Source organism: Oryctolagus cuniculus, chromosome X (assembly GCF_964237555.1).
Source record: "Oryctolagus cuniculus chromosome X, mOryCun1.1, whole genome shotgun sequence".
Classification (NCBI taxonomy): Eukaryota; Metazoa; Chordata; class Mammalia; order Lagomorpha; family Leporidae; genus Oryctolagus; species Oryctolagus cuniculus.
In genome coordinates, this window is record NC_091453.1 from 127,921,540 (window position 1) to 127,944,972 (window position 23,433).

Below are 23,433 nucleotides of genomic sequence, written 5' to 3' on the forward strand. Positions count from 1 at the left end.
CTCAAAATGTCATTTATTGTAACTCTAAAATTACAGCACTTGCTCACAGCTCCTTTGATAAACAAGTGTACCTTACTGTATCACAAGTTTGTCTGGAATAAATATTTCTAATCTATTGCAATGTTAATGACTTCTTTTGTAATCTCATATATTTTATTTTATGCATTTAAAGACTTTTTTTCTAATATGGGTCTATAGCCTGCATCAGACTGCCAAAGGAGTCAAATAAAATACAGGTTAAGACCTCCTGCCCCACAGTAAACAAGGCTCTCAATCTAGGCAAGGCAAACCTCTATAAGTGAACAGGTAATACAAAGTCATCAGCACAATGGAACATATCAAAGGCTCTCTAAAAAATAGGCCACTACTGGCTTGACTCACGGAATGGGCAGCAGCAATACTGAGGGATCTGGCGTCATGTAATTAGTCAATAGCAAACCTCAGCCAAAAGTTCAATCCTGTGTTAGTCAGCATTCTCCAGAGAGAAACAACCAACAGGATAGACGAAAATGAACTTTTTAGGAAAATAGTCCTAGATTATCATGGAAGCCTCAGAACCAAGGAAGCAAACAGTACACCCCCCCCCCACACACACACACAGTCCAAATCCAAAGGCCTGCAAATACCCAGGTAACCACAGGTGCAAGTCCCAGAGTCCAAAGACCAAATAATATAGATTTCTAAAGTTCAAAGGCAGAAGAAATGGGTCTTACCATGAAAGGTGGGGAGAGGTGTCACCTGACTTCCACCTTTTCATCCTTCATATGGACCCACAGCTGATTGTGATTGGCAGGTCTTCCTCACTTAGCCCAGACTCACATGACCATCTTCTCTGAAAACACCTCCACAAATGTTCACAGAAATCATGCTTCACTAGCCATCTAGGCATTTCTTAATCCAATTACATGGATACCCAAAATTAACCATCATAATACCTCTTAACATACCTCTTAAGCATATACCTCTTAATAACCCTAGATATTTATTGTCTGATCTCCTGGGTTGTGATATCACTGACCTTTATAGACTGAGTTCTTCCCTCAGTGGACAAGGACAAAGCTATCAGGTTCTTAATTATAGCAACAAATGATTGGTCCTGTATTTATGCAAAGAGCTTGACATCAAAATAACTTTTCAAAAACATAGGGTGGGTGGTAACATTCTGGCAAAGTGAGTTAAAGCTGTCGCTTCTCATACCAGCATCCCATATTGAGGTGTATCTTCAAGTATTGGCTGTTCTGCCTCTGATCCAGCTTCCTGCTAATGATCTTGAGAAAGCAGTGAGGTACCTGGGCCCCTGCCAACCACGTGAGAAACCAGGATTGAGTTCCTGGTTTCTGACTTTGGCCTGTTTGGCCTGGCACATCTCTAGCCATTGTAGCCATTTAAGGAGTGAACCAGTGGGTAGAAGATTCTCTCTCCCTCTCCCTCTCCCTCTCCCTCTCCCTCTCCCTCTCCCTCTCCCTCTCCCTCCTCTCCCTCTCCCTCTCCCTCTCCCTCTCCCTCTCCCTCTCCCTCTCCCTCTCCCTCTCTCCCTCTCCCTCTCCTTCTCTCCCTCTCCCTCTCCTTCTCTCCCTCTCCCTCTCCCTCTCCCTCTCCTTCTCCCTCTCCCTCTCCCTCTCCCTCTCCGTCTCCTTCTCTCCCTCTCTCCCTATCCTTCTCTCTCTTCCTCTCCCTCCCTCATACATTTCCTTCCAAATAAATAAACAAATCTTGAAAAAAAAAAGACCACATTGGGAGACAGGTTTTTGGCCTGGTGATTAAGATTCTGGTTGGGACATCTGAATTTCACATCAGAGTGCCTAGGTTAGCTTACTTTTCCCATTCCCAATTCCAGCTTCCTAATACACTGTAGGAGGCAGTACATGATGGCTCAAGTACCTGAGTGTCTGCCATGTAGACCAAGATTGAATTCTATGCTGTAGGCATGGGCCTACCTCAGCACTGGCTGTTGTGGGCATCTGGAGAGTGAAACAGTGACTGGAAGATCTCTGTGTTTTTTTGTCACTCTGCTTTTTCATAAATAAACAAATATTTTTAAAAACCAACATCAGTTCATTCCCTGAAAAATTTTCCCATCAGTAGTGCACATTAGGGGTGGGTGGGAGGAATGCACTGAACTCTGGATACTCGAAATGCTTTACTTACTAATATTATCACCGTATCTCTTACTGCCCTTTCCCTTTGGCCCAGCTGAGCCTGTACACAGTACAGATGGTCACACTGGAAGAGAAAAGGAGCGTTACCTAGGATGAACAGAAAACTAAAAAATATACATTTCATCTCATCTCCGTTCAACTTCAGCTATTTAATTTTAATCCAAGAAATAATGCTTTGTTCATTAATTTAACACACAGATCCTATGTGTACAATTGTACCAGGATCTGCCTTTATATACACGGTTTCTTCATCTGGACAGAAAAATCACAATTTTCATTCAGAATGGCAGGACAGAGCAATAGTCCCTATAATTTAAGAGGAACAACCATTTGTAAAAGGTTGAAACAGCACTTCACAATAATCATCTCAATCACAATAACTCTGTCTGGGATATAGTTTTATGTCTACCTTAGATAGATAAGGAAACAAGTTCACATGTCTTAACCAAGGTCACACAGGCAGCCAGAAGCTAGCACTTAGAGTTAGATCCTCTCATACCAAGCATTTTCACATCACCCAGTAGCTCTGGTTTATTTTCAGGCTTAAGAAATTTGACCTGCTAAGCTAGGGTCTTTTAATTTTTAATTTGTTGAACTTTTTATTTAGTGAAGCAATAAGCCTTTGACTATAATTTAATTTAAAATATGCCATCTCAAAAATATTTAAAAAGATATTTCTAAGTAAGAGGATAGCAAAGTGCTGTCTCAATTATGAATATCATTCTCTTTCAAATCTTGAAATATATATCTAGTGACACATTTCAAAATGAACCTAGAAATCAGTTCTTCCCAAAACTGATGTGAAGTTCTTCCCAAAACTTCACCCTTTTCCACCTGAGTACAGATAGGAGATCCAAAAGAGCCAGTGAAGTGTGAGGAACAAAGACAGATCATGCCTTACCTACAAACGCTTTTGGAATCAGAGAGAAGGCTTTCCCTTCCTTGAATCACAATTATACCAACCAACAAAAGAGTGTGTGTTCCCATTCCAAGAGATGAACAGTTTCTGGGTTCCCAGAGGAAGCAAAATTGACTAGAAAGGATTCTAAGAAACTCCCAGCTGTAAGCCCATAAAATGAATAACAGAGTAATTAAGGGATATATTACAAAAGGTTCTCTGCCAAACCTTATCTCTGAGTATAACCAAAGTTCCCAAAGCAGTATGATGCTGGAAGAGATGACCAGAATACACTGGTGAATACTCAACTGCAGGTACAGTCACTGAAACTAGCTTATCATCTGTAATTTGGAGGATACAACTGCCCAATTGCATCCTTAACTGCATATTTACATATGTGTTCAATACATGCAAAAGAAGAGGTCACTAGAACCCATGACCATGAGTCTCATTATCACATCATCAAATCCTTCTACAGTAACTGAGAGGAGACCTGCAAGTTAGCAGCTTCTACCTAGATCAGTCATCTGGTCAAATAGAGAGAAAGAAGTGAGAGAGAAAGAGCCAGCTGTGTTTGCCTCCAAGGGCCTGAATCAGACTTCAGGAGTGCTCAGCATCTTCTGGGCCACTCACTGCAATAGAAGTGGCCTGAATGCATCATCTGGGAAAGGATACCTTAAGGGGAGATTGTTCCCATCCATCCTCAGACTTGGCATAAGATAATATTAGTCTGACGCATCCAAAGTTTGAGCAGATCCTCCAGAGCAGCCCTGACTTGCAATATGTTGAAGTGTGGCGTTGCTCTGGATTGGTAGATCTGCATGTGGAACTGACTGACAAATTTGGCATTTAAGATTGACTAATCAATCTCCTCTTCTCTTTTATTGTAACCAAAGGAATTGTGAAAGGGCCTCTCTTGTCCATGCTGCTCAGTCCAATGATCAAACACACCGGTTAGTTATATAGCCAATGCCTGTTCAATCTGACAAATCAGAGAATCAAAAAATGCCTGAGTTGGGAAGGCCCTTGCCAAGCACAAGTGCCAACTCTGTATTTATTTTCCAGATGAGGAAGTAGAGAAAGGGGTAGAAGATGCTTGTCTGAGGTCACACAGAAAACTGGGAGCAGAACTGACACAAAAATGCAGGCCTTTTGGGGCAATGCCCAGAATATTACCTGTTCACCAATTGCTACTTCATACAAAATGCACATAGATGACCACTTTAAATATATGGTATTTTGATGGATCCCTGATGGAGCCAAAACATATAATTTCTGGCCTTTCTCCCCTCCCAAACCTGCCCTAGGAGGAGGAACTCTCAACTGCACTGCAATTCTGATTAATCTCTGGCAGATGGAATTTCCTATACCTGTTGTTGTACCACAGTTCCTAAAGTTAATGACAGATATGCATAAATTAGTGATGGCTGGAAATGGCAGAATCTTGTGGCAGGCCAGGCCATAAAAATTGAGAACAACCTTCCCTGGGTGTAAATATAAAACTCCTCTGGGAGCATGTCTGAAGGAAGAGTGTTTTTATAACACTGAGTTAAAAATCTAAATTTCATTATTCAGAGCTGTGTAAGTGTGGACTAATACATAACACATAAAGTAAAACAGCATTTTATGAGGAAGACTTACCCTATATTTCAAGCATTTTACCACTCCAAAATTCATTATTTAATATGGACACTTTTAGCCACAAAATTTCTAAAGTTTATTCAATATCTTTTATGTGCTTTACAAGGTCATTAGAGAATTTATTTGCTCTTTCCCTTACAGATTGGAAGGTGGGCAGTGATATATGAGGTTTCGCATTTTATTTATTCTCCAAACTGTTCCAGATGTGATCCCATCATTTATCCACTGACACATCAAACCTGCTGCGTGGCCTGCACGTTGACCTCCTCCCCACGTTTGCTTTCATGCTCTTAAAGTTACAGCAGGGCTCACTTCGATGGGAAGACAAGAGAATTGCTATTTGGAGAGAGGTGCCGGTGGGAGGGAGACAATCGAACTTCGGTCATAAAAAAATTTAATTGCTTGGCTACAATTTGGAAACGAAATCCAGGTGGAAAACTGACCCGATACCATTCCCTCAAACCACTGCTTCCCGCTTGCCCTCCAAACAAGGCTGCATGCTTCAGATTTGGAGTGTGCAGGATCTGAATAAACGACATTGAACAGGTACTAAATCATTTTCCCCCCTCTCTGAGTGATTTGTCACCGCAATAAGCATTCTGAGGGTGATAGACCTTTTATTACTGCACACTGTTAAGCAGGCAGGAGGCTTCAATGTACTCCTGGCAATGTTTAAGAGAAAATAATTACCTCGTGTAGATATTTTTTTAAATATCGATTTAACAGAAAGAGTTATATTTAAACCCAATTGGTTATTTAGTGCAAAATATAAAACATTGTTAGGTTTGTGCAGAAGAGGATAATGGTGACTCGTTCTATGATACCACATTCCCTGAGATGCAATCCACACTTTCCTAACTATGTCCAAGTATAGTTTTTGGTGGAGACAAAGAGATAAAGGGGATTCCCCTTAAAATGCCAGTTCCACATACATCAGCTGTCAACCCGGATAGTACCACCTAATGTTTAAAAATCATTTTTTAAGATTTTATTTATTTATTTGAGAGGTAGAGTTATAGTGAGAGGGAGAGACAGAGAGAAAGGTCTTTCTTCCATTGCTTCACTCCCTAAATGGCCACAACGGCCGGAGCTGCACCAATTCAAAGCCAGGAGCCAGGTGCTTCTTCACAGTCTCCTACATGGGTGCAGGGCCCAAGCACTTGGGCCATCCTCTAGTGCTTTCCCTGGCCACAGCAGAGAGCTGGCGTGGAAGAGGAGCAGCCAGGACTAGAACCAGTGCCCATATAGGATGCCGGTACTGCAGGTGGAGGCTTAACCTACTACACAACAGTGCTGGTGCCTGAAAAGCATTTTATAATTTTCTAAAAGATATCACAAACATTATCCCACTTGATCACCATAACAGTGTTGTGAGGCTTTCATGACTGATTATTAATCCCATTTTCCAGGGGAGACTGAGGCTCAGAAAGGCAGATAAAAGAACATAAAAAGTAAACAGTCATCCTTTGGTATCCAGAAGAAATTGGTCCCAGGACACCCCCCCCCACACACACACACACATATACCAAAATCCATGGATACCCAAGACCCTTGTATACTATGGCATAGTACTCACACACACACACACACACAAACATATGTACATACTCCCAAATATTTTAAATAACTGATAGATGACTTATAATACCTCATACAATGTAATGCTGTGCAAATAGCTGCTATCTTGTTTTACTAAAGACATATTTTTAAGATATTTACATGTTCAGTATAGAAGTATTTTTTTTGAATTTTTTAAAATTTTATTTAATAAATATAAATTTCCAAAGTACAACTTTTGCATTATACCAGCTTCCCCCCCATAACCAGCCTCCCAGCCAAAACCATCCCATCTCCCACTCCCTCTCCCATCCCATTCTTCATCAAGATTCATTTTCAATTATCTTTATATACAGAAGATCAATTTAGTATACACTAAGTAAAGATTTCAGCAGTTGGCACCCACACAGAAAAACAAAGTATAAAGTACTGTTTGAATTCTAGTTATAACGTTAATTCACATAGTACAACACAGGAAGGACAGAGATCCTACATGGGGAATAAGTGCACAGTGACTCCTGTTGTTGATTTAACAATTGACACTCTTATATGTGATGTCAGTAATCACCCGAGGCTCTTGTCATGAGCTGCCAAGGCTATGGAAGCCTTTTGAGTTCACCAACTCCGATCTTATTTAGACAAGGCGATAGTCAAACTGGAATTTCACTCCTACCTTCAGAGAAAGGTCTCTCCTTTTTGATGGTCCGTTCTTTACGCTGGGATCTCACTCACACAGATCTTTCATATTGGTCATTTTTTTACCAGAATGTCTTGGCTTTCCATGCCTGAAATATTCTCATGGGTTCTTCAGCCAGATCCAAATGCCTTAAGGGCTGATTCTGAGGCCAGAATGCTGTTTAGAACATCTGCCATTCTATGAGTCTGCTTTGTATCCCACTTCCCATGTTGGATCATTCTCTCTTTTTTAATTCTATCAGTTATTATTACCAGACATTAGTCTTATTTATGTGATCCCGTTGACACTTACCTATCATTATGATCAATTGTGAACTGAAACTGATCACTTTGACTAGTGAGATCGCATTGGTACATGCAACCTTGATGGGATTGAATCAGAATCCCCTGGCATGTTTCTAACTCTACAATTAGGGGTAAGTCCGATTGAGCATGTGCCGAACTGTACATCGCCTCTCTCTCTTATTTCCACTCCTATATTTAACAAGGATCACTTTTCAATTAAATTTAAACACCTAACAATAATTGTGTGTTAATTAAAGAATTCAACCAATGGTACTAAGTAGAACAAAAAATACAAAAAGGGATAAAGTATTAAGTTGTTCCTAAACAGTCAGGATAAGGGCTGATCAAGTCACTGTTTCTCATAGTGTCCATTTCACTTCAACAGGTTTCCTTTTAGGTGCACAGTTAGTTGTCACCAATCAATAAGAACATATGATATTTGTCCCTTTGAGACTGGGTTATTTCACTTAGCGTGATGACTTCCAGGTTCCGCCATTTTGTTGCAAATGAAAGGATTTCATTTTTTTTTACTGTTGTATAGTATTCTATAGAGTACATGTCCCATAATTTCTTTATCCAGTCTTCTGTTGATAGGCATTTAGGTTGATTCCATGTCTTAGCTATTGTGAACTGAGCTGCAATAAATATTGAGGTGCACACAACTCTTTTATTTGCCAATTTAATTTCCTTTGAGTGTATTCCAAGAAGTGGGATGGCTGGGTTCTTATATTCAGGTTTCTGAGGAATCCCCAAGTGACTTCCATAGTGGCTTTAACAGTTTGCATTCCCACCAACTGTGGATTAGTTTCCCTTTTTGCCCACATCCTCGCTAGCATCTGTTGTTGGTAGATTTCCGTATCTGAGCCATTCTAACTGAGGTGAGGTGAACCCTCATTGTGGTTTTGATTTGCATATCCCTGACTGGTAGTGATCCTGTACATTTTTTCATATGTCTGTTGGCCATTTGGATTTCCTCTTTTGAAAAATGTCTATTGAGGTCCTTGGCCCATCTCTTAAGTGGGTTGTTTGTTTTGTTATTATAGATTTTCTTGATCTCTTTGTAGATTCTGGTTATTAATCCTTTATCGGTTGCATAATTTGCAAATATTTTTCCCATTCTGTTGTTTTCCTCTTTATTTTCCTCACAGTTTCTTTTGCAGTACAGAAAATTCTCAATTTGATATAATCCCAATTGTTAATTTTGGCTGTGACTGCCTGTGCCTCTGCGGTCTTTTCCAAGAAGGCTTTTGCCAGTAGGTATATCTTGCAGGGTTTCTCCAATGCTCTCTAATAATTCAATGGTGTCAGGTCATAGAATTAGATCTTTCAACCATGTTGAGTGAATTTTTGTGTAAGGTGTAAGGAAGGGGTAGTGCTTCATGCTTCTGCATATGGAAATCCAGTTTTCCCAGCACCACTTGTTGAATAAACTGTTCTTGCTCCAGGAATTGCTTTTGGACCCTTGATCAAATATGAGTTGGCTGTAGATGTTTGGGTTGATTTCTGGCGTTTCTATTCTGTTCCATTGGTCTATCCATCTGTTTCTCTACCTGTACCATGCTGTTTTGATAACAACTGCCCTGTAGTATGTCCTGAAATCTGGTATTCCGATGCTCCAAGATTTTTTAGCTATTTGGGGTCTCTTGCATCTCCATATGATTTTCAGCAATAATTATTTCTAGATCTGTGAAGAATGTCTTAGGTATCTTGATTGGTATCGCATTGAATCTGTAAATTGCTTTTGGGAGAATGGACATTTTGATGATATTGATTCTTCCAATCCATGAGCATGGAAGATTTTTCCATTTTTTGGTATCCTCTTCTATTTCTTTCTTTAAGATTTTGTAATTTTCATCGTAGAGATCTTTAATGTCCTTGGTTAAGTTTATTCCAAGTATTTGATTGTTTTTCTGGCTATTATGAATGAGACTGATCTTAGAAGTTCTTTCCTAGCTGTGGCATTGCCTGTGTATACAAAGGCTGTTGAATTCTGTGCATTCATTTTATATCCTGCTACTTTGCCAAACTCTTCTATGAGTTCCAATAGTCTCTTAGTAGAGTTCTTTGTATCCCCTAAATAACGAATCATATCATCTGCAAAGAGGGGTAGATTGACTTCTTCCTTCCCAATGTGTATCCCTTTAATTTCTGTTTCTTGCCTAATGGCCCTTGCTAAAACTTCCAGAACTATATTGAATAGCAGTGGTGAGAGTGAGCTTCCCTGTCTAGTACCAGATCTCAGTGGAAATGCTTCCAACTTTTCCCCATTCAATAGGATGCTGGCCGTGGGTTTTTCATAGATTGCTTTGATTGTACTGAGGAATGTTCCTTCCATACCCAGTTTGCTTAGAGTTTTCATCATGAATGGGTGTTGTATTTTATCGAATGCTTTCTCTGTGTTTATTGAGATATTCATATGGTTTTTCTTCTGCAGTCTGTTAATGTGGTGTATCACATTGATTGATTTGTGAACATTGAACCTTCCTTGCATACCAGGGATAAATCCCACTTGGTCTGGATGGATGATCTTTCTGATGTGTTGTTGCATTCTATTGGCCAGAATTTTATTGAGGATTTTTGCGTCTATGTCATTAAGGGAAATTGGTCTGTAGTTCTCTTTCAATGCTGCATCTTTTGCAGGCTTAGGAATTAAGGTGATGCTGGCTTCATAGAAAGAATTTGGGAAGATTCCCTCTTTTTTGATTGTTCTGAATAGTTTGAGAAGAATTGGAGTTAGTTCTTCTTTAAATGTCTGGTAGAATTCTGCGGTGAATCCATCCAGTCCTGGGCTTTTCTTTGTTGGGAGGGCTTTTATTACTGTTTAAATTTGTGTCTCAGTTATGGGTCTGTTTAGGTTTTCTATGTCTTCATGGTTCAATTTAGGTGGGTTGCATGTGTCCAGGAATGTATCCATTTCTGATAGGTTTCCCTGTTTGCTGGCATACAAGTCCTTGTAGTAATTTCTGATGATTCTTTTTATTTCTGTGGTGTCTGTTGTTACGTTTCCTTTTTCATCTCTGATTTTATTGATTTGGGTCTTTTCTCTTCTTTTTTTAGTTAGTTGGGCCAATGGTGTGTCAATTTTGTTTATTTTTTCAAAAACCAGCTCTTGGTTTGCTGTTCTTTGTAATGTTTTATTCAATTCTGTTTATTTTTTCTCTAATTTTAATTATTTCTCTTCTCTTACTAGTTTTGGGTCTGGTTTGCTGCCGATTTTCTAGATCCTTGAGAAGCATTGGTAGCTCATTTGTTTGGTGCCTTTCCAATTTCTTGATGTAGGCACCTATTGCTATAAACTTTCCTCTTAACTCTGCTTTTGCTATATCCCATATGTTTTGAAATGTTGTGTTGTGATCCTCATTTACTTCCAGAAAGCTTTTGATTTCTCTTTTGATTTCTTCTATGACCCATTGTTCATTCAGGAGCATGTTGTTCAATCTCCATGTGTTTGCATATGCTCTAGGGATTCCTGAGTTTCTAACTTCCAACTTCATTCCTCTATGGTCTGAGAAGCTGCATCGTATGATTTCAATTGTTTTGAATTTGCTGAGACTTGCTTTGTAGCTTAGTATGGAGTTTAATCCTAGAGAAGGTTCCATGTACTGCTGAGAAGAATGAGTATACTTTAAGTGTAGGATGAAAAGTTCTGTGGATATCTGTGAAATACATTTGGACTATAGTGTCGATTAAATCTGCTGTTTCCTTGTTGATCTTCTGTCTGGTTGATCTGTCTATTGCTGAAAGTGCAGTATTGAAGTTCCCCAATACTATTGTATTGGAGTCTAAGTCTCCCTTTATGTTACTTAACATATCTTTTAAATAAACCTGTGCCCTGTAATTAGGTGCATATATGTTTATAATAGTTACATCTTCCTGTTGACTTGATCCCTTAATCATTATATAGTGCCACTCTTTGTCTCTCTTAACAGTTGTAGTGTTAAAGTTTATTTTGTCTGATATTAAGATGGCTACACGAGCTCTTTTTTGTTTTCTGTTGGCATGGAATATCTTTTTCCTCTCTTTCACTTTCAGTCTACATGCATCTTTGTTGGAAAGATGTGTTTCTTGTAAGCAGCAAATGGATCATTTTTGTTTTTTAATCCATTCAGCCAGTCTGTGTCTTTTAACTGGAGAGTTGAGGCCATTTACATTCAATGAGACTATTGATAAGTAGTGAATTTGCCTTGCCATTTTCCCAAAGATATTTCTAATAAATGCTTTGAACTTCCTGTGATCTTTTACCAGGAGATTTTCTTCCTTTACATTCTTTCGTATTGATGGTCATGTTTCTGTGTTTTTGTGTGTAACACATCTTTAAGCATCTTTTGCAGGGCTAGACGAGTGGTGACAAATTCTTTCAATTTCTGTTTGCTATGAAAGGTCTTTATTTCACCTTCATTCACAAATGAGAGCTTTGCAGGATATAATATTCTGGGCTGGCAGTTTTTCTCTCTTAGTACTTTGGCTATATTTCACCATTCCCTCCTAGCTTGTAGGGTTTCTGATGAGAAGTCTGCTGTGAGTCTGATTGGAGATCCTCTGAGGTAATCTGACCTTTCTCTCTTGCACATTTTAGGATCTTTTCTTTATGTTTTACTGTGGTGAGTTTGATTACAATGTGTCGTGGTAAGGATCTCTTTTGGTCATGTTTATTGGGGGTTCTTTGTGCTTCCTGTACTTAGATGTCTCTTTCCTTTTCCAAAACTGGGAAATTTTCTGCTAGTATCTCACTAACACGGCCTTCTAATCCTTTCTCTCTCTCCATGCCTTCAGCATCTCCTAGAACCCGAATGCTGGTTTTTTTATTAGTATCCTGTAGATTCCCAACAATATTTTTTAGATTTCTAATTTCCTCTTCTTTTTTTTGTTTTGATTGTATACTTTCCTATGCTCTGTCTTCTAAATCCGATATTCTCTCTTCTGCTTCACTCATTCTGTTTTTAAGGCTCTCTAATATGTTTTCATTTGTTCTATTGAATTCTTAATTTCATTTTGGTTTCACTTCAATATCTCAATTTCAAGTTCTACTAAATTACTCATTTCATTTTGATTCCTCCTTAAGATTTCATTTTCACGAGAGATTTTCTGTCCTGTCCTGTGTTTATTTCTGTAGTGAAGGCATTTGTTTTTGATAACTTCTAAATGTTCTTATCATAAATTTTTTGAGTTCTGTTTATTGCATTTCTTCTATCTCATCATCTTCATAATCTTGTATTGGAGCGTCATGTTCATTTGGGAGTGTCATGTTCTCTTCCTTGTTCATGTTTCTTCAGTTTCTGCATTTGTTGTTTGGCATTGTGGAGATATTCTTTGGTTTCTTCTTTTTTTTCTGCTGTGGTGGCTTTTCTCATTATACTAGGATTCTAGATTAAGCGGACTGTCTGCTTTTGAAGATTCTCTAGAGGCTTGTGGTAGGTGTGGCCAGAGAGCTCTGTTCAGGTCTTCAGGGTTAAGGGTGTGCCAAAGGTGACACACCCAGGTTTGGTGTGGTAAATCTTCTCTCTCTCTCTCTCACTCTTTTTTTTTTAATCAGAAGGGAAGTAATTCCACTCAGCTGAGCTCTTCTCCATGATGGCAATCTGTGCCTGAGCACTAGCCCCAGTGGGTATATTTGTCTGCTCTGTCCCAAGGACCACACAAAGGATCTGTGCAGTCCTCAGTGTAAGCTCAGATCCCCTGCAATATCTCTCACCGAGTAGCCAAGGCCGACCAAATTTGTGGTGTCTCCCCCTGAGACTACTCACGTCCGTCTCTCACCGAGACTACTCATGTCTCAGTCACATCCTGAGTTCTCCCACACACCCTCAGTTTTTTATTTTCACAGTCCTGGTTCATAAGCTCCACACATTTACTAGGTCTTAGTCTCCTGTCATTTCTCCCCACTAGAGTCAGGTTTTCCTGTTTGGCTGAGGTCAGGCACAGTCCCAAGCTGGCACAGCTGTTACATATGTCCAAAATGGTGCCTGCTCTATTGTCTTGCTCACCTTTGTGAGTGGAGAGAGAGAATCGTGTCCTTACCAGTCCTTTTTATTTTTTTTTCCTCTCCTCTAGTTAGGCTGGTGTACTTTCCTCCACGGGGTTTCAAGCCTTGTTCCCTCTAGGCTCTTCCTGCTGGTTTTCCACCAGTATTTCAGGGTACTGCAGTTTCATCTCACCTCCCTTTCCAGTACTGGAGTGGAGACTGTCTTGGCAGCTGGGCTCCTGCATGGTGGGCGCCCATGCCCTCCATGTAGGTCCACCATGTCCCTCTAATTCCGGAAGAGTTTCCTGTGTAGTTTTATCCCTAACTCTTCCCTGAGACTACAGCATCTCCACTTTTATTGAACTATCTTTTCCTGGACTATCCGTGAGCTCCCTCCCTATTCCGCCATCTTGGAGCCCATACCTCCCTTAATCTATAGTTCTATTTAGACAACAGATTTCATATTTGATTAGTTTAGTTTATGTTTTCAAGAAATTGGTCTTTTTTTTCTTTTTGTAAAAGATTTATTTTATTTATTGGAAAGACAGAGTTACAGAGAGAGGTACAGACAGAGAGAGAGGTCTTCCATCTGCTGGTTCACTCCCCAGATGACCATAACAGTCGGAGCTATGCTGATCCAAAGCCAGGAGCCAGGAGATTCTCCCAGGTCTCCCATGCTGGTGCAGGACCCCAAGGGTTTGGGCCATCTTCTACTGCTATCCCAGGCCGTAGCAGAGAGCTGGATCAGAAGAGGAGCATCCAGATTAGAACAAGTGCCCATATGGGATGCCAGTGCTTCAGGCCAGGGTTTTAACCCACTGCCCACAGTGCCGGCCCCAAATTGGTCTATTTCTTCCAAGCTGTGGGATACTTTAAATAGAGTTGTTCTTATGATTTCCCCACTTTCCTTTTATGGTCTGTGGGTTCTGTAGGTATATCCTCATTTCATTCTTGGCATTGGTAATTTGTGTCTTTCTCTCTCAGTAAGTCTTGTTGGGGATGTTCAATTTTATCAGTATTTTAAAATAGGTTTTTGGCTTAACTGATTTCTGCTCTTATCCATTTTCTTTCTTTTGCTTGACTTTGATTTTTCCATCTTAAAATAAAAGCTTAGATTATTTATTTTAAATGTTTCTTCTTTTCTAAAATAAATTGCTATAAATTCTCTTCTACGCATACATCTTTTACTGTAGCCCACAGATTTTGATATGTTGTGTTTTCATTTTCATTCGGTTACGTATATTTCTCAACCTTCACTGAGGTTTCTTTGACTCAGGGAATATTTAAAATTGTATTTTATTTGCAAAAGATTAATGTCTTGTTTAATTCCCCCACCTTTTTGAGACTAAAGCTCTTCCAAGTAGAGTAGAAGGTTCATCTCTGTTAAGGTTTTAGACATCTGTGGGCCTCTGCTGTAGTGACTTCAGTTTGTGACTTGGAATCAAACATAGCAGCTGGGATTTGAAGCAGATTTTTCTGATTCCAACTTGTGAAATCATTTTTTTACTCCAAATAGCCAGTCAGCAAACCCTGTGAACGCTATCTTCAAAATATATCCAGGATCTAAATACTTCTCCCTACCTCAATTGATATCACTCTGCTGCACACTGCCATTATGTATGGCTCCCTTTATTGCTGTAGTTTCCTGAATGGATGCTTTGTTTCCATTCCTTACTCTTGATCCCCTTCAGTCTGCTGTCATACAGTAGGAAGATTGAATCTTGAAAACACATCATGTTTCTTCTGTCATTAAAATATTCCACTGGCTTCACTTGGGAATAAAAGTCTAGGCTCTTAGAATGGCCTAAAACACTTTCCACACTCTGGTATCTTGTTGCCCATGTGACTTCTTCTACTATCCCCTCCCCCCTGCTTACTTCCTCCTCTTCAACCACATTTGGCCCTGCTGTTCCTCCAACAAGCTTGTCATGACCCTTCCACAGAATCTCAGCAAATGATTTTCATAACGCCTAGAATCCTCTTTCTTCAGATGTCCAATTGTTTTACTCCCTTCCTCCTTCATATTTTTGTTCAAATGCCACTTTCTCAGGGAAGCCTTTCTGGCAATCCTATTTATAATCATAAACCTCCCCTTTCTCAAATTTCTAATTTCCCTTTCTTAGAATTATTCCTTCCAGTAGCACTTTTCACAACTAACATACTATGTAATTGACCTAATTATTACATTTATTGTCTGCCAAAATACCCATTGGATATTTTACTTTCATGAAGACAGGGATCTTGAGATCTTTGTTTTGACCATCATTCCATTTTTGGTGTCTATCACAATGCCTGTCATTTAGTAGATAGTTGAAAAATATTTCATGTATTCCTTTTACTACTCCTTGATTCCTCAGCAAAAATAATAATTCTAACTAATAAGGGCTACTATTTACTGAAGGTCTGCAACTCAGGTACTTTATTTTATATAATCATCCACACATCCATATAATATTGTCTGTATTATCTATTTTGAAGAGGAATGAAGCTGTTAATAAAATATAAGGTAGAAGGGAGGATAGTAATAGTAAACATTTATTGAACATGTACTACTAAGTGCTGGATGCTTTTCTAAGAATTTATTATGTTCTATTTAATTTAATCTTAAAACTCAATAAAAAGGTGTTATTATTCCAATTTTACAAATAAAAAATGAGTGATACATATTTTGAATTATGTTCTCAAAGTCATAGAACCAGTTAAAAGTGACCCTGGGATTCAAACCAAAGTGGTAGACTTCAAGGTCCAAGCTTTTTGCCTCTGTGCTCTAGTGTGATTTCAAGAAGTGGGGATCAAGGTAATGATGATCATTAGGTTTCTGGCTTGGGTAGTTGGGGAAATGTTGATGCTATTTACTGAAGGGAACAAGATTGGGAGATAAACCAATTTAGAATAATTCAAAACCAAGCATTTAAGGATGAATGTTTTGCCCAGCACTTAAGACCCCAGTTAAGATGCCCACATGCAACATCAGAGTGCCTATAGATGATATCCTGATGGCTCCATCTTGAATTCCTGATTATTGCTAATGCATATGCTGGGAGGGAGCAGGGAGTGACTCAAGTACTTGTGTCCCTGCCACACATATGGGAGACCTGGATTGAGTTTCTGGCTCCTGGCTTCAGCCTGGCCAAGTCTGTGCTGCCAGGGGATGGGCTCTCTCTCTCTCTCTTTCTCTCTCTCTCTCTCTCTCTCTTTTCCTATCATAAACAAATAACTAAATGATTCTAAAATATCACGAGCTTAGTCTTGGCTCTGTATGAGTTTACATGCTTTTAAGACTTCAAGGAAGGTGTAAAGAGAACAGTTGACTACGTAACTTTGTAGCTCAGGGGAGAGGTCTAGACTAGAAATATCAATTTCAAAGCCATGAACATAAAGTTAGTATTTAAAGCCATAGGAACAGATGTGATCATGGCCACTTCTATGTCTATAGTATGAACAGATGTTCTGTAGTTAAAGACTGACTGGGGAATCAAAGAATATGTTCCAAACGTATGAATGAAGCTGCCCTTTGAGATGAGCATAGGTCCAACCTGCAAGTAATACTCTTGAATACTTCCATGCTGAGTTGGGTATGGATACTCTTTCTGTCAACATTGAAGAGCACCTCCCTTTCTTTTCAGCTGTCTCTTTGGACCTCAAATTTGAATTATCTGCATTAGGTTTCCTGTAAAAAACCTGAAGGAGACCATTGATATTCAAGTGTACCAGTTTTAGGGAAATCCTCCAAGTTTTCAAAACACTATCCTTATTCCATATCAGAAAATCAGGAAGCTATAGGCCTAGTCTCTATCATTCTTTTCCCAATGGAATTGCCTTCACAGAACTATAGTTTAACATTATACATTTGAATTTTCATTAGGGTCTACATAATACACACCATATGTTGAATATCTGTACATTTCTCAGGTAAAACTCTTGTTAAATGTACCATCTATTATGTTGCTCAAGTTCCCCTAGGGAACTACATATGCAACACATTTTCTAAGTGCTTATTTGCTTTTGTGATCTCCGATGATCCTCTAGCCCATCACCTGTTTATCTTTATCCAGAAACTTTATAGTTAAATTATTGGTTGATATTAATGGTTTTTAAAATTTTAATGTATTTTATTTATTTGAGAAGGAGGGAGAGAGGGAGAAGATTGATTTTCTCTTTTTTATTTTTTAAGAAAGCTTTTAGTTAATTAATACAAATTTCATAGGTACAGCTTTAGGAATATAGTGAGTCACAAACTGGGGTTTATATGTTGCCTACAGATGAATCCTCTTCAGCTTGTCTTGTATTTAAAAATAATTGAATGGGAGCCTGCATTGTGACATAGCAGGTTAAGCCACCACCTGTGATGCCAGCATCCCATATGGGTTGGGATGCCTGTCTGTTCTACTTCCAATCCAACTCCCTGTTAATGTGCCTGGGAAAGCAACAGAAGATGGCCCAAAAACTTGTGCCCTTTCACCCATATAAGACACACAGATGATTTTCCAGGTTCCTGGCTTTGGCCTGAGCCAGCCCTGGCCACTGCAGCCATTTAGTGGGTGAACCAATGTATAGAATATTGCACTCTCTGTATGTGTTTCTATCTGGCTTTTTCTCTGTAACACTGCCTTTCAAATAAATAAATAAATCTTTAAAAATTGCATGGATTTTTGGCATAGATACAAGTATACTTCCAAATATTTGTGGAAAATGGAATTAATAGGTAAGTTTATTTTGGTGCAAAAATTGAAATTCATACATCATTGTGATATTTTAAAAGTTCATGAAAATGCATATTATGAAGCAAAAATTGCAAAGATTATAAAAAATGGACTATCTAATTTATCATTTAATTCTATTTTCTCAGTAACTTTTTGAAGTATCCTCATACTCTTCAGTACCACAGACTCTGCCTTTCCTAGTTGTCCTAAATCTGGTCTGACACACATGTTTGTGTCATCTGCCTGACCCTTGTATGTATCTGAGTTTGGAATCTCTGACCCAGTTTCCATTTAGTCATTTTTCCTCTCCTTAATGGTACATTATTACTTGTGCTATCTATTTTTACTCCATTTAAGAAATTTTGGTTTATTGTATTGGTATTAAAATTAATTACACTTAATTGTACTGGTATTTACACTGCTTCAAATTTTGGGGGGAAAAGTATATGGGGAATAGACATAAAAATATTGATTGTGTCTCCACACACACCTGTATTCCCAAGACTAATTAGTTAAGAGTGTCTGCTTCGATCACATTGTGGAATGAAATTGTGTTAGAATTCACATCCAAGCTCAGCCTTGAGCTCATGGTGGCAACGTTAGCTGGAGATCAAATGGAGATGTTGGAGGATGAGAGGGAGGTGGGCTGGTGGTAATTCAGAGTGAAGAGCATTCTTCATAAGGATACAATTCTATGGCTTGAGGATGAATATTGAGATTTATAAGCTTGAGTAAGACCATGTGCCTTCTAGAAAATGGTCAAATGGTAAAAATATTGACAGGTCCTATGTTATGGTGGGCCTCCTCACTTTTTTACACTGAACCTCTACAACTATTCTCAACACTGTTAAGATTATTCAGTTTTCGCTATTGTACCCCTTTTCCTCTATGGATATTTTTCCACTTTGCCTTAAAAGATAAGAAAAGAGAAGGCTGCTGTCAAATTAGGGGACTTTGTGAAGTGGCTAGTAAATAACCTCTGGATTAGGAGGGCTAAAAGAAGGATTTAGAATGATTTGTGAGTCATTGATCTCTCTTCTTTCAGTTACTAGGGATCAATGGAGGATTTACTTACAACATTGTGCCCCTCCCACTTTACCCATACTTTTGAGGTGGCCAGGTCCAGACAGCTCAGTGTTGATGAGAAGGATAGAGGCCATGTGGTCTAACCCATACATAATAATTTCTGAGTAGCAGACAATTTTCATCCAGAATAAGTTCTGGTGTTTGGTAGCACAGTAGAGTGACTGTAGTTAACAGTAATTTATTATATATATCAAAAGATTTTGAATGTTCCCAACACAAGGAAATGATAAATTTTTGAGGTGGTGGATTTACTGATTATCCTGATTTGGTCATTATACATTCTGTATACATGCTTCAAAATGTCACATCATATCTCATAAATATGTAAATTAATACATGTCAATTTAAAACAATAATAATAAAAATGAATAATGTAAAATCAGTTTTCAACCAGCTTCTATTTTAATGTGTTAAATGAAACAGAATTCACTAGCTTGTGAATCATGGATTCTCCTTTGTTAGAGAAACTCTAAAAGCGTAGGACCCAACCAGGGTCCCCGTGCTTCATGCCGAAAAGCCTACTCATTAACCAGTGTTCCTGAGCCGTAGCCCCAGCTCCAGCCCTAGCTTAATAGATGACACCTGTACACAGCCTCCACTGCCTTGTAGAAAAGCTCATCAGTCATATTATGTCCTGATAGCAAAGAAGATGGCCTGGATCCTCAAGGGACAGACCACTTGCCAGAATATCTTTAATTTTAATACTTCAATTATCCTCTAGTGCCTCTTTATGGTTTCCATCACTTTCTGCTAATTTCTTGATTATTCTGCCCAGGCAGTAGTAGAAGCCAATCTTCTCTTGAGTTCCCAATTTTCATATTGCTTAACTGTAATTAGCCTTTATCAGACTCCAGGTACTTCTCATAAGAATTCAGTTTTTAAATTGTGGATCTATCTGAAAATAGAGGGGTCATGGTCCTAGGCAGCCCAGGATATGAAGGACCTTGGGGAAATGAGTTACTCACTGGTGAAAATCTACCTCATTTTATGCCAGCTGTTCCTTAAAAAGAACATGAGGTGAGCAGGAAAATATGGGACTAGCGGCTGGGCCACTTTCTTCTGTTCTCAGCTGGTTGGGTAAGAACATTCTCCTATACAAGTGAAGATAACAGCTGACTTATCTGTTCAAGATTTTCTGTGAAGGCAAAAATGAATGCACTGATGAAGACATGTTTTGAAAGGCACAAATTCTACATTTGTGACAGTCTTGAATTACCACTAATAATCACCATTCTAACACCAGATGGGTTAGCTGTGAGTGTGACTAGAATGTTTGTCACATGGCCACTGGCCATGAGGCTGGGACCTCAGAATCTCAGGTGATCTGGATCTGCCCCAGAACGTTGCTGTGGATCTGAGGTGTAATACATGGACTCCCTGGCAAGAATTTCCCCATCAGCCTTTTCCTTCCCAGACCTGCCTTACCAGTGTGCTTTAGATGATGATCTGAACTCTAATCCTTTATATCACATACTGGAATTAACCTGCCACTGCCCCCAGTCAAGTCAGAGCTACTCCAGAGCCCCAGCCCTGGATATCCTGCTTCCACTGCCAGGACCCCATTTCTTTGGCTGCTCTATCAGTATAGAACACTTTCTCTCTGATTTCCTCATGTCCTGGTCCATGCTGCACCCAAAATGCCTTTCTGGCTTCATGATGTGGCTCAATTCAAATAATCCGTCCAGTTTCAGAGCTTTAATGTGATATCTGTATACTGTGCAGTACTTTAAGTGTTTTCCCTTTTGATATTTCTCGAATGAAAAAAAAAAAAAACAGCACTCTTTGGAACTATCCAGAACGCTACCTTTTATAAAAGGCTTCTAGTAATGCCAATGTCATATTCCCTTGCCTTTACATAATCTGGGAAGGTCCCATTAGTAGGTTCCTGCAGGTGCTGCACTGAAGATTTTACTCGGCAGAAGCTCAATGCCCCCAGATGTGTTAGACTCACCTCAAATCAGACTGTGAACAAATGTCCTGTGTTTTAATGACTAACTCAGGTCTCTGGATTTCAGGTGAGCTTGTTCAGCTGTTGACAAATGGAGGGAGAGTATATCAACAAATGAGCTACAAAATGCAGGTCTCTGCTATAGTTTTTATTCCTACATCTTTGTTTCAAAGCCATCTGCAACTGGTTTTGCTGTAGTCATGTTTTGCTTTGTTTGTCAAAAATCTGGCTATTGTTAGATTCCTGGGATTAATATAATAAAAACTTAAGGTGAACATAGGCCCCTGGCTCAGAGTATGGGTAAGTAGAAGGCATTCTAGGGTATCAGATATTTTGAGTCAGACAACTTGGCCTTTAGTATAGTGTCCATTAGAGGGAAAGCATCATCTTCCATGTAATTTCCCCACTTGGAATGTGTGTGGTGTATTTCCTGATTCAAAATATGGTTTGGGATAAATTATAGGACTGTGATGCTCATGCCTCAGTTGAGAAGGTTGAGGCTTACACCAACTTCCCATAGCAACACCTTGAATCTGCAGAGGTTATAAACCTGTTCTATGGTGGGAAGGCCTTTGCCTGAATCTGGAGATTCATAAGCCCCAGAGAAGTTTTTCAGACCTCCAGATGATTTTGAGCATTGTTTTGTTGCTGAAAAGCAATGCATGTTATATATTTTACCCGAGAACCCATTATTTATGCAAAGTGTAATTCTTGGTACAGCAGAGGGAACCTTATCATGCAATGAGATTTTTCTGTGGCCCTTTCATGGCTGGTAACATATAAAAAGTCTCCTTAAACCCAGATTCAAGCTCTAACTTAATTTACACATTATTGAAAACATTACAAAGCATAAATCAGTTCAATTTTTTTAAGTTCCTGTATGATATTTTGAGAGAAGCCAAATTCCCCTGCCTGTCTGGACTCTTTCCCGCCGCCTGCCAGAGCTCATGGCAGGCTAAATAACTGTGGAGAAAAAGCAGGTTTTCAGCTGTGGCTCAGATTACTCTGTCACCCTTCCTGCATAGTAGACAGGCTCCTGCTGACATAGAGAATGAAGACAAGAAAATTACTTCATTACAGTGTGTCCTGACCAATTACAAACATCTAGGAGTTGGGTCTGTCCATCTGCTTCTCTGCCTGGCCCTGGACATAGCTCTGGGTTATGAAAACAAGGATTATATTGCTTTAGCCCCCAGGATTTAGCAAGTGAGAGGTTTTCAAATCCCCAACCAGAGTTATTCTTCTGCAGTGTGTTCTTATTGTAGTCAATATGTTCAAACTGAACAGCCTTTAGAAATTGTCTCATTTACCCCTTCCTGTTCCCAAGGTCCAGAGAGGGCTAGTGGCTTGTTCAAGGTCACTAAGTTGGCAGCAAAGTAAGTCTAGCTCCCAAAGAACATATCAGGCCTCAAACATTAGAATCCCAAATGATGCAGGGTGGTTTGTTTGATTAGCCACTGTTTTCCTCCTCTCTTTTCCAATACCTGGAGTCACTTGTCCTGAGCTCATTATTAATAATTGCAAGCACCATCTAAGCACTTTATTCAATTATCCAATTTTTACAACACAATGAGGTACAGGTTCTATGTTTTTCATCAGGGTTTAGAGAGCTAAAGTGACTTCTCAGAGGCCATGCAGCTATTCTTGGTGGTAGGACTAGGACAGGAAACAGGAAGTCTGGTTTATGATGCTACTTTTTTTTTATCTTTTATTTAATGAATATAAATTTCCAAAGTACGACTCATGTGTTACAATGGCTTCCCCCCCATACCGTCCCTCCCACCCACAACCCTCCCCTTTCCCACTCCCTCTCCCCTTCCATTCACATCAAGATTCATTTTCGATTATCTTAATATACAGAAGATCAGCTTAGTATACCTTAAGTAAGTATTTCAACAGTTTGCTCCCACACAGAAACATAAAGTGAAAAATAATAGATGATTTTTTTTAAATGATGATGAAATCAGATCAGACCTATTGTCATGTTTAATCCCAGTGAGAGTCAAGTTGGGAATTGATAATTTCTTTTTTTTTTTTACAGAAGATCAGTTTAGTGTACATTAAGTAAAGATTTCAATCGTTTGCACCCCCATAGAAACACAAAGTGAAATATACTGTTTGAGTACTCGTTATAGCATTAAGCCTCAGTGTACAGCACGTTAAGGACAGAGATCCTACATGAGGAGTAAGTGCACAGTGACTCCTGTTGTTGACTTTACAAATTGACACTCCTGTTTATGGCATCAGTAATCTCCCTATGCACCAGTTATGAGTTTCCAAGGCTATGGAAGCCCCTTGAGTTCTCCGACTCTTATCTTGTTTAGACACGGTCATAGTCAAAGTGGAGGTTCTCTCCTCCCTTCAGAGAAAGGCACCTCCCTCTTTGAAGACCTATTCTTTCCACTGGGATCTCACTCACAGAGATATTTTTGCCAGAGTGTCTTGGCTTTCCATGCCTGAAATACTCTCATGGGCTTTTCAGCCAGATCCGAGTGCCT